This window comes from Paroedura picta, chromosome 2 (assembly GCF_049243985.1).
Source record: "Paroedura picta isolate Pp20150507F chromosome 2, Ppicta_v3.0, whole genome shotgun sequence".
In the NCBI taxonomy this organism is placed as follows: domain Eukaryota; kingdom Metazoa; phylum Chordata; class Lepidosauria; order Squamata; family Gekkonidae; genus Paroedura; species Paroedura picta.
This window is the reverse complement of record NC_135370.1, coordinates 52,256,144-52,268,750: the sequence shown is the minus strand read 5'-3', so window position 1 is coordinate 52,268,750 and position 12,607 is coordinate 52,256,144. Positions and strand designations below refer to the sequence as shown.

General features: G+C 41.4%; 1 protein-coding gene across 11 annotated transcripts in view; it reads right to left on the bottom strand.

The window, feature by feature from the left end:
* Positions 1-12,607, bottom strand: part of QTMAN (queuosine-tRNA mannosyltransferase) — a 269,467-nt gene that overhangs the window by 233,525 nt on the left and 23,335 nt on the right. For 8 of the 11 annotated variants that reach the window (XM_077320143.1, XM_077320137.1, XM_077320141.1 and 5 more), the window contains one exon: positions 8,685-8,723. The exons of the other annotated variants lie outside the window; for them this stretch is intronic. The gene's annotated coding sequence lies outside the window, so the exon portion shown is untranslated. The remainder of the gene's footprint in view (positions 1-8,684; positions 8,724-12,607) is intronic. 11 annotated transcript variants of the gene reach the window in all.

Below are 12,607 nucleotides of genomic sequence, written 5' to 3'. Positions count from 1 at the left end.
AGGGAACAGCACTATAACTTCTGAAAAGATGTTGCCGAAAAAGAAGCAGCAGTCGAGAGCACCGTGTGTGCATTACTTTGCAAGTGAATACTGAACAACATTACTTTAGTGTGTTGAAATAAATTTGTAGTGTTCTTCCTAACTACAGAGTGGGGCTTCTTTAATTGAATATGTTGCTATTTTATAAACCGGGGGGGGGGGGGGGATAGCAGCCATCAAACATAAACAACTTATTATAGCAACCAACTATCGTCTTTGGTTTTAGTTAGGCAATATTGACCTACCATATAAACTCGCATATAGACATGACAAGAGAATGGGGGTAGGGGACAAGTACACTTACTTGAATAAGATGAGGCAGGAATGGAGTAGAGACGCAGCAAGCCCTGGAGGGATAGTGGAAAGGGAGGAAAGAGCAGTCTCCACCTCCCCCCCCCCCCACTGTCTTAACAAGGCTAGCACGTGTTGCTGCTGCTGCAGGAAGCCATGAAGCCTCTGCCTCAGAGGGAGAACAAAGAGCAGGAGGAGGAAAGGAATTAAAAGTGGAGGGAAGAGAAGGAACACAGGATTGGGTATAAAAAGGCAAGAGTGTTCAGAATGAAAGAGGAGGAAGGAGGAAGAGGGTGGGAAGAAAAGGGGGGAAATCCTGCCCAAAACGGGAAGGGGGAAGGGGAGGAAAGGTGAAAAAGTCACTATCCAAACACCACCCTCGGCTTATACGTGAGCCAATAAGTTTTCCTAGCATTTTGTGGAGTAATTAGGTGCCTCGGCTTATATGCGGGTCAGCTTATATACGAGTTTATACGGTAACCATTATTGTGCAGTCTGGGAATAAATTTTGCCCCATACTTGCCATTAAATACTGAAAAACTTTATACTATAAAATGATGCAGCCTAGGATGCTGGGTTCTATCCCAAATGCCAACATGTGTATGCAGAGTATATTCTGCTCCAATTAAAGGTTCTGTTAGACAGATAAATTTTTTGTAAGCATATTAAAGCTTTTCACTGAAATATGTTTTAAATAAGGGTTAAAGGAGGCAGATGACCGCATATGAACCAAGCTCAATTTCATCTGGACATACAGAACAAACGGCCATGTTCCAGGCACAATAGTCTTGCCAAGAATGTATACATTTTGGTTGTCTTTAATAATTGATCATTATTTGCAGCCGTCACTGAACTTGCCCGTCTTTCAAGTCCTCTGGCATCAACAGGGGACTTGGGAAAAGGCTATATCCTAAACACAAAAAGAACTCAAAACCACTGCCCTTGATGGATAAAATACCGCACCAGCTGTACCAAGGTGGGTCGGCCAGTCTCATGCTTTTAGACCTGTCAGCTGCGTTTCACATGGCTGACCGTGAGATATTGGCCCACCGCCTCGCCAGAACCGGGATTAGAGGGACTTTGCTTCAATGGCTGGTCTCCTTCCTCTGGAACTGGACACATTGGGTTGCGGTGGGGGAGGAGTTCTCACCCCCTTTCGGGCTCCCAAGTAGAATGCCACAGGGGGTGATACTCTCTCCCACACTTTTCAACATCTTTATGCGCCCTCTAGCCAAGCTGGTCTGGGGCTATGGGCTGGATTGTCACCAATATGTGAATGACACCCAGCTCTACCTCCTAATGGACGACCGGCCGGACTCCTCCTCAGGATACATTTGCCAGATGTTTGGAATCAGTGGCTGGATGGCTCAGCCACAGAGATCCTGTGGCTGAGTAGAAGGTGCAGGGATCAAGAAGCGCACCTCCCATGCCTGGACAGGGTGCAATTAACACCAGCATTGGTCGCCAGGAATGTGGGCATGGTCATTGAAGCCTCCCTTTCAATGGAGGCTTAGATCACAAAAGTAGCCCGAGCAGCATTTTTCCATCTGCGCCAAGTGCAGCTACTAGTGTCCTACCTGTCCCCAGTAATTCATGCAATGATCACTTCCAGATTAGACTACTGTAACTCACTCTATGCGAGCCTGCCCTTGGCTTTGATCCAGAAACTGTAGCTGGTACAAAATGTGGCTGCAAGGGTCCCCACTGGAACATCTTGGAGGGCCCATATTCAGCCGGTGCTGTGTTATCTTCACTGGTCACCAGCCTGCTTTTGGATCAAGTTTAAGGTACTGATTTAAACCTTTAAGGCAATATGCAGCCTGGATCCTATCTATCTGCGGGACCACTCATCTGTTTATGCCCCTTGCAGAGCTCTTCGCTCTGTGGCTATGAATCTACTGGTTGCCCTGGGACCCCGGGACATCCGCCTGGCCATGACCCAGGCCAAAGCTTTTTTGGCCCTGGCCCCAACCTGGTGGAATGAGCTCCCGGAACAGCTAAGGGCCCTGTCGGAGTTGTCAGCTTTCTGCAGGGCCTACAAGACAAAGCTCTTCCACCAGGCGTATAGTTGAGGCCAGGGCAGGGTCCTGTTACCATCAGAGAACCTCTTAATGAGACTAATTTAGAATTCTCCCTCTCAGTGAGAGAGCTTGACCCATATGCTGAGTGAGGATTTGGGATTGCTATTTTATAGTTTGCCATCTTGGTTATGCATTAAGGGGTATTTTTAGGGGGTTTATTGAGTTTTTATTGACTTGTAAACCGCCATGAGACATTTGAAAGCAGTGGTATATAAATATAAGAATAAATAAAATAATTAAATAGAATGTTTTTGAAGTGTAGAGTGAAGTCAGAACCAAGAGAATGGATGTTCACATGAGGCAGGGATAGTATGCATGGCAACCAAATATGTGGTCCAGTTTTTAAAAATTGGACCAAAACCAAGATTTTCATCATAACTAGAGGATGTTGCTCACTTGTCATGCCCAGCCCATTGTCTGCCTCACTAATAGATTATCTGATAACTAACAGAACTACCTTACATGAACGGGATGATAATAATGGCAAGCCAAATATTATACATCCTTAAAGGTCGCACTTACATAAATACCCTTCATGATTTAAACTCTGGCAGGAAAGAATGGTCATATTCTACAAATAAAAACCAAGAACAATTCTTATATTACAACAGCATCCCAGCACCGGTTCTTGATTGAAAAACTGTAATCCTTTCTGATTCATAAACTTTTGTCACCTTAAAACTTCCTATTCAACTATGACAATGGCACAATCTACTCTCAATATAACCTACCTCACAGGGTTAGCTGTTGTGAAAATAAAATGGAGAAAATGAGAATATTTTAGATCCCCATTATGGGGGGAAGTGAAGTATAAAAGAAGTATTTTTCTACATTAAAATTCAGGGGGAAATTCAGATACAATTAAAAGCATTTTTTAAAGTGCAGGGGAGCATAAGGAATTTTACTGTTGAATGAAAGAACAAAAATTGAGTTTTCTACTTTACTTGCTTTAAAGGCTTAAATTAACCACATTGATTTTTTTTCTCTTTTGAAGAGATTTCAAATGTCAAACAAAATCCATTTTCAAAACATTTAGGCAATCAACCATTATAGCCTGCCCTGATATTGGAAAAGTATAGACAAACCCCTAGGTAATACTGACCAGAACAAGACGAGTCCACCAGTAAGGGATTTAAGACCAACCAAAGTCTAGTGAAGTAGGCTTGCTGGCCAAACCTCCTACTTGAGCAGATCATCACCATTCACAGTAGTTTCCTTAGGAGGAAACGGGATGAAAGGGAGGGACTAAATGGTCCATGAATCAGGCCATTTGGCCAGGTCTGAAAAAAATGTTTCTACATAGATGTTTATCTAGTAAGATACTTAAGGCTGATTGATCACGTTTTCAGGAAAACTCAATAGGCTGCCAAAACTATTAGGGGAGAGGAGGGAAAAGACATGCTTGTTACAACAGAAAGATGAACTCTTCTGGCATAAGAGAGTAGATTAACTATAGACAAATTTAACCCATGGCATTAAACACTCCTGAATCTCTTTCCATCACACACACATCCCATAGCAGTCTGTATGTCCCAACAAAATTTATAAACAGCAAGAATCTCAAGCGATTAGAAAGTAAATCCAAATAGCATAATCCTAAAGATTTTCCTGGTAGTAAGATCCATTCAAGGAGGATTCTAAGTAGACCTATTTATGATGCCTTTCTTAAGGCCTGCTTGTAAAACCCAGACCTTTTATGTACGGTGGTGGCTGTGCCAGGCTGCCACTGGCTTCCTGCAGCAAGGCAGCATGCCCCACCACTTCCTTGTATACTGACGGGGAAGATTTCCCTCACCAAAAACTGTCTGTGCCAGATTTAGCATGTCCACCCAACAGCTGGGATGGAAAGGTTCCACCACGTTTCTCAACGGAGATAGGAAGGTAGGGCAAGGGAGTGCTGCAAAGCCGACAGGGACATTTTCCGTGGTCTCAGTCGCATAAACCCTTTGGGGTTTTGCCTCTGGAACAAAACTGGGTAGCCTCGGACCAGTCATCCTCTTTCACACTAACCTAACTTAAAGTGCTGTTATTATAAGAACAGAGGTAGGAGAGAACAATTTTGTAAGGCACTTTAGGTTCTCATTTAGGAGAAGTTTATTTTTTAAGTTTGTTTACAAAATTATATATGGGTGGACAAAGTGGACAGAGAGAGCATTTTCTCCTTAAACCTAGAACTGGATGGGTAATAGGCTGATCCTGCACTAAGCAGGGGGTTAGACTAGATGGCCTGTATGGCCCCTTCCAACCCTATGATCCTATAATAAGTACATTTATAAGTACATTTATTTATTATACATGGCATGTGTGTAATATAGCCAGGAGATCCTAAGATTGTCCGGCTGCAGGGCAAGAGAAATGTGGAGGTGGCATGCCATTGCCTACCCCTTCGTCATGACCCCGATGTTTCTTGGAGGTTGCACTTCCAAGTGGTAGGCAGGGCCGATTTTGCTTAACTTCTGAGATCTGATGAGATTGGCCTTGCCTGGACTGTCCAGGATGAGCTAGGTAATAAGTACAAGAGAGTAAAAAATAGATATACCTATTTACATACAGAGTAATTAAATTATGGAATTGATTGGCTCAGACCTGATGTCAGCCATGAAGACGCTAGGGCTCTTGCCGTTTGTTACCGGTCCCACCCATCTGTGCATGTAGCTTCAACATGCAAGGCCAGATGCAGTTTGTATAGTAAGAAGCTGTGCCTCCACTCAAAGAAACCTAGAGGATAACCAGTTTCCACCATACGAGCTCCTCCCAAGCTTATGGTCAGCTGGGAAGTGTCTGTCAAGACGCAGGATTAATTATCGCAACGTTGGAATGAAAACAATAAACAGATGCACACGTACTAATATCAGAAAACAAATGACAAGTGCTGCCCTCCGTTCATTCCATCTTAATGTGTAGTGATTGCAATACAATGATTAATAGCATGATCTAATTAACACTGTAGTGGGTTAGGCTGGGGCAGGCATTCCACACCCAATCCTTTGCTCTAGAGTTCATTGGGTGGCTTGCACACAGCACAGATGTACCCCCATAGAATTGGTAAAACATTTATTTGTCAGATATTTGCCACCCACCTTTTTCTAAGACACTGAGAGAAACATAAGCCTGCCATGGTTTCCTGCAGACCACCCTCCAGCAACCATCCAGGCTGATTCAGGATTTAGGTTAGATTTCCCATCTGCAAGCTCACCTCTCTAGCCCGTAGTCCACCTTGGAACTCAAGCATTAATAAGTTCAGAAATGTAGCACACTGAACAGACAAAAAAAAAGCAATAAAAGTTATATATAACGGTGCTAACTTGTTATAATAAATTAATTAAGGCACAGACAGCAAGGAAAGAGAAGAAGAAAGCCGAAGCTGCAAGGATTTCCTGTTAAGAGATGAATTGCTGGATTCTGAGAGGGAAGAAATAGCTGAGGTGTTCACTGATTTTATTTTACTAATAAATTAATTGGAGAGAAAAAGCTGGGGTGTGTAGTGCTTTTATTTTGGCAATAAATTAATAGCTGGATATTAAGAGGGGAACAAGCAGCTGTTATGTGCATGGGTTTTTATTTTGGTAATTAAGCTAGTCGCTGGATATACTTTTTGGTAAAAAAAGAAAAGAAAAAAGAAAGAAAGAAAGCAAAAAAAACTCCAGTGTGTGTGCAGTAAGTTGTTAACATCACTGCTTGCTTAACTGAACTATTCTCCCAACAGAATGGGTCTTTTTAGTGCATGCGTATTTAGCACAATTCTAATATGGAACCAAATGAACAAATGAAACTGTCGTGTGGTGTCATATTTGAAATAGGGGGGAGAAGATATGGGATCCCCCATAATTGATTAATACAAAAGTGAGAAAATTGCCACCACATTTTGAAACTGTAGGGAAAACCGACATGTAGACTGTTATGATACATCTCGTGATTTATACAGTAAATCACTACTATCTTCTTTCACTGAGGATTATAGGACTTTTGTTATGACTTCATAAAAGCGCACCTTCAGTACTAGTGCCGTGAAACATAAATGGACTCCAGGCTACTGATTCCAAGCTGATTTAAGAGATAACACAGGAATTTAGCCAGTCATAACACCAGGGCTCTTTTCAGCCACAAGGATCCTGCATCCCCACACAACAAGGCAAAAAACCTGCTTGCTTTCTGATCAGTGATGATTAGTGAAAGTCAAAACAATTTGGCTTTTCACAAAGCCACTCAGCACTGTCAAAAATGCCTTCCTTTGTTGATTACTGTTCTGCATTCCATGTGAAAATGGCAATCTAAATAAAGAAGTAAACAGAACTGGCTTCATGGAAAGATCGCAAAGAGCAATCATAAGTAAAGACACTTGAAATGAATGTGAGTGAACCTTGCTTCCAGTCACCTCACGTGATATTATTACATAGGCAAGTCATACCTATGACTCATTGATCAGAACTTCTTTGAATGACAGAACTAGATTTTTAAAAAAAATCAGCAATATTTTTGCCCACGTGGGTGCAGCACCTGCATACAGAGCTATCGCCTGCTCTACTCATGGCACAAAACAACCATCGTGTAAAGTCATTACAGAGAACAGAAGGCCTGTGCACAATTCTCATATTTCTATCCAGCCATCCTCTATACATTCACTCAAGTAACCAGCTCACCTTTCTCAGGAGAGAGACAGTAACTCCACAGGAGGGCCTAGATCTCGCCTTCCTAAAATGCTGTGGCAAAGTACCTGCCCACACCAAGGGCAAAGGAGAAGAGAACAAGGCTCTCTTAGGCCCATGTGCAGATGCTATGTAGGTATTTGCACATATGACCTCAATAGTTACGTATCTCAACCATGAAGTTATGTTTTGCACGATGCCAATAAGATTCTATAAAATTAAGGGTGCATTCTAGATTCAAAAGGTTCCCAAAAAACAGAACATTCTGTTGCTCGAGCTACTTACACCCCATCTGCAAACATTTTCACTAATGTACCTGCCAGCACTGTTGTTATAATGACATATTTTAACAGTGACATTATGACACAGATGCTAGTGTGTGCCATACCAAGCCCTTGTTAGTGACTATTTGTAATAGATTTAGAAAACATCAAGTTGTTAGGCTTTTTCAGCCTTTAGTGTTTGTCTTTTCCATCTTACCAGAAACTAATATACGAACAGTTTGAAATACATTTTGATACAGCAGTGCAGCCATTTAGGGATTCAGATGCTATTCAAGCAAAATGGAGGCAATGTTGATTGAGAAGCTCCCTAACTTGGCAGGCACGACAACATCCACAACAGAGATAATTTTACATCTGCCCTGGATGCATTGCTTGCAATAGAAGCTGCAGCTGTAACAATAGCCTGAAGTACTTTTTAACCAACGGTGAGTTTGTTTGTTTTTTGTATTATTCAGTGTAAGTCGGAGAAGCTTCTACCTGAGATGCTTTAACAAAGCTTACTGTGAAACACATTGGGATGTAAATGTGACCCGCCTCGAGCTTCCGGGGGGAGGCGGGATAAAAATTTAATAATAATAATAATAATAATAATAATAATAATAATAATAATAATAATAATAATAATAATAATAATAATAATAAAAGGTCAAATAAATCGGTCTTCCTTGCACCTTGTTCTTTCTTCTTCTTCCTACACATGCATTCTTATTTTCTTCGGTTCATTTCCACCATAGGAAACTGCTGTTTGTTCTTACCTGTGAACCTAGCAATTGGGTTTGACGTCATATAAAACTCTGGGCCTGCTTCCACGTTACTTCTCCTTTGTACCTTTACAAGCTGTGAAATCAGAAGGAGGTCCCGAACTCATGCTTCCCCTTCCCCATGCCTCCCCACATCATGTGCAGAAGGTAACCATTGCCACAGGAGGTCCCATATTCAGACCAACACGAGGTCTTCCAATACCGTGCAGTTAAACTGAGCAGAGGCAATTAGAGTCATAGGCAACTGTGCTTATCTAATATGACAGTTGACCATGGCCTTAGTTTTAACTACAGATAGTACACAAAAGTTGAGCAAGCTTACGAAGCACAGTCATAGCTTTACGTGGGCTAAAGCCACTTGGAAAAAGGATGCACACTTTCCTAAGGCCAAAAGTAATCAGCTTTCTTCCTTCATAGCCTCTGACATAACATTCACATTTTCATAGGCTGTCATTATGAAACTTCAGAACAGAAAATGTATTTTTCATTGCAGGCATAAAATAATTTAGTGCTTTGCTTTACTTCCATACACAATTAAGAAGCATGTCAGGAAATAAGAGACACAAAAACAGATTAACTTACTTTATGATCACTTCTGCACCTTTCTTCTGCAGCCGTGTTCTATGAAAATACATACAGAATCAAGGTGGGTGTTTTGTTCTTTCAGTAACACTGGCATAGTCATATAGACATTGGATGTTGAATTATTACACAGAAAGCAAAAGCTTCCATTGCAGCCAAGTCTATATAAGACACAACTTGAATTTCTCAACATGTCTATAACCAGAATACAGTTGATGGCATTAACATACCAGAGTTTCAAAAGCAGTAAATGCATAGCTACATGATAATCCATTCTAAAATTATCAAAATACCATACTTAGTCTACAGCACATTATAGAAACTCAACACAACAGCTGCTATCCTAAGTCTGCTATGCATGAATCAACAAATGGGACTTCTGAACACCTAGCTATGAGCAAGCCCTTGCCAGTGTGATTAGCTCCTTACCAAAGGCCTTTCTTTACCCTTAGAAAAACATATTGTTAGAAACCTCATAAAAATTCTTCCAAAACGTGTGTGTGTGGGGGGGGGGTAGTTTTATAATGAATCTATCAGGTATCAAACTCAAAAGGCAGACCCTGACTGCCAGTTTTATCATAACTGGTTCTCAAAGAATGTGTATTGGTTGCCAAGCACAAACTACATACAACAGCAGCATTATTTGTCCTGGGCTTCCCTGTGCATCCACACCTGCAAAATGTTGCTCTTGTTGCTTCACAAATGCCAACCACCAAGAATAATTCTCTTGCAGATCCTGGCAATTCTGCATCTACCAAATTTCCTCAACTGCTAAGCTTGAAAATAGAAATAGACAAGAAGGTTTTTATAACATTCACAGATGAAACATTGCTGTAGGTCCAGTTTCCCAAGGAACCAAAACATCTCTTGTTCCCAGCTATCTGCTGAATCCATCCTTAACCTCAATCTACCAGTTGGCCAACACTGTAAAATACCAAGATTGGTCATAGGCAGCTATGTACTGGTGGCTTCATTTCATCTTGTAGTAGTGGTGGAAACTGCCATCAAGACACAGCTGGCTTATGGTGACCTCATAGGGTTTTCAAGACATGAGACATTCAAAGGCAGTTTTGCCATTGCCTGTCTCCATATCATACCCTGGTATTCCTTGCAGGTCCTCCATCCAAATACTAGCCAAGGCTGACTGCACTCAGCTTCTGGGACAATATTAGGTCGGCTTAGTCTATCGAGGTCAAGGCTCATTTCCTCATAATTTCTATCAATTTTGGGGTACAACTCCTAGCTTCTGTGTTCCAGAGCATCATGGATTATGCACAGTGTTCCACACAAACAAGGTTTCTCATTCATGTCAGTGAATAAAGCAGCTTTAGGTGTGGCAAGGAATGGGCTATTTGCTTCACTGAAATTCTTGAAACACCCAGGAGTTACAGCAAGCATAAGAGTTTCCCCTTATGTTCAAGGACCTGCTAACTCAGAAAAAAGAACTGATATTATTTTATATAGTATTTTTAATAGTCAGAAACTGGTTGCTGAAGCAAGGAATTAGTTTAAAGGTAAGGGTAAAGGTATCCCCTGTGCAAGCACTGGGTCATGTCTGACCCTTGGGGTGACGCCCTCTAGCGTTTTTTTGGCAGACTCAGTACGGAGTGGTTTGCCAGTGCCTTCCCCAGTCATTACCATTTACCCCCCAGCAAGCTGGGTACTCATTTTACTGACCTCAGAAGGATGGAAGGCTGAGTCAACCTTGAGCCGGCTGCTGGGATCGAACTCCCAGATTCATGGGCAGAGCTTTCAGACTGCATGTCTGCTGCCTTACCACTCTGCACCACAAGAGGAATTAGTTTAGAATACTCAAAAGTAGAGTTGTATCTGTGGACATTCAGAGACTAAGAACTTGAAAGCTGAGCTTGAGATCCAAAACTGTTGATAGGGATTTGTTAGTTCCCAGGCACAGCCAATCAGTAAAAAGACTTAAGGACCAATCACAGGCCTCCATTAATGGCCAATTATGCATCTTGGCAGGAGCCACAAATGTATTTACAAGTGCCACAGTTCTGATTGTTGGTGTTTATTATTTCTAGTTCCAGTAAAGTTGTCTTATTGTTAGAACTGAGTGTCCATGCTTTATGGAATCCATCCACAGATATAATAAGTAGTATACAGCCTTACCATATAAACAAATTAAAAATGTTTATGTCCTAAATGAACCAATGTAGACTTGGCTCCTAAGGTGCCATTCATTCAGAGCATCAGCAATTCCTCCCAAGAAGATAGATTCAGGTGCATAGCCATGTTGGTCTGAAGTAGCAGAACACAGTTTGAGTCCAATGGCACCATTAAGACCAGCAAAAGTTTACTTCAAGGTGTGAGCTTCCTTGTGAATAAAAAGTCTGAATAAAACTTGTCGGTCTTAAAGATGCCATTGGACTCAAATTTTGTTCTCCCAAGAGGATAGTTTCAATTGGGCAGTCATGTACCTTATAGACCAACAAAAATTTCTAAGTTTTGCTGATAAACTGAGCTTTGACTCATAAAAGCTTATACCCTGAAAAAAAAAATGTAGGTCTCTAAAATGCTACTGGACTCCAATTTTGTTCACTTTCAAAGAACAGCTAATCCATCTATATTACGGAGGCAAATTTTTGCTGATTTCCTTCTATTGTAGACAGTTTTCCCACACCCTCTTCTTTCAGGTCCTCTGATTCACAGGCACGTAATTTTAGGGGGCTCAAAATTCAGTTTGGGGGGCTGGGACCAGTGAAGTTATCCTCTTCTAGCACAGCTCTGCTAATCCTCTACATGTATGAACTATTTACTAAATGCAAAATTTCCTTCAGACATTTCTCAATGAAATTCAAACTTATAAAATACCCAGAAAGTCCTAAGATGTCTCAAGAAAAGCACCATCATATGCTGTACAGCTGTTCAACTTATAAAGGGGAAATCCAAGATTGCACCTCTTGGAGGATTTTTTTTCTTAAGTTAAGCAAAGCTTTCCCCACACTTCAGTTAAAACTGATATGTGGCATGACATTTGATTCACAAGCTTTCAATATATGCCTGACAAGCAGACACAAAATGGTTTCTTTCTAGAAATGATGCAAATTGCAGGTATGGAGATGGAAATACCAACTTGTGTTCTAGTTTCAGTCTTTAAAATGTTTTAGAAGCTTCAACCGCATGTTTCAGAATGATTCATAACCGCCTTACCTTGGACACTTCAACACTGGGCTCCAATCTACTTGAACAAAGGCAAGAATGTTGAAGTTTCCAAAAGGCAAGTCAGACACAATTATAAATCAGTATATTTTCATCATTGAAGGCACACTACAGAACACAAAACTAATGGAACCCACTATGTTTTACTTTCATCTTTAAGATATTAAAGCTCACCTCTTCTTAGCTAAAAATAGTTAGTAGATAATATAATAGTCAAAGGATCAGACTAGGATTTCAGTGTACTTATACGAGAATGAAATGGTAGGCATGTATACCATAACAAGCTCGGGAGGTTGGTGTAGGATACAAATGTAATGTAATCTGTAAACAAATGCAACATATAGGAGGGTAAACTGCAACATGGCAATATAGTGTAGCCCAGGGATGGCCAAGCTGTGACTCTCCAGATATCCATGGACTTCAATTACCATGAGCACCTGCAATGTTTGGTAATTGTAGTCCATGGATACCTGGAGAGCCACAATTTGGCCACCCCAAATGTATCCTAATGTAGCCTCACGATACTTGGATGGGAGACTACCAAGGATGCCTCTGCTCTTGTTCTACCTCACTTGGAGTACTGTGTTCAGTTTTGGGCACCACAGTTGAAGAGGGATGTAGACAAACTGGAGCGTGTCCGGAGGAAGGCAACAAAGATGGTGAGGGGTTTGAAGACCAAGGCATATGAGGAAAGGTTGGAGGAGCTTGGTCTGTTTAGCCTGGAGAGGAGACGACAGAGGGGA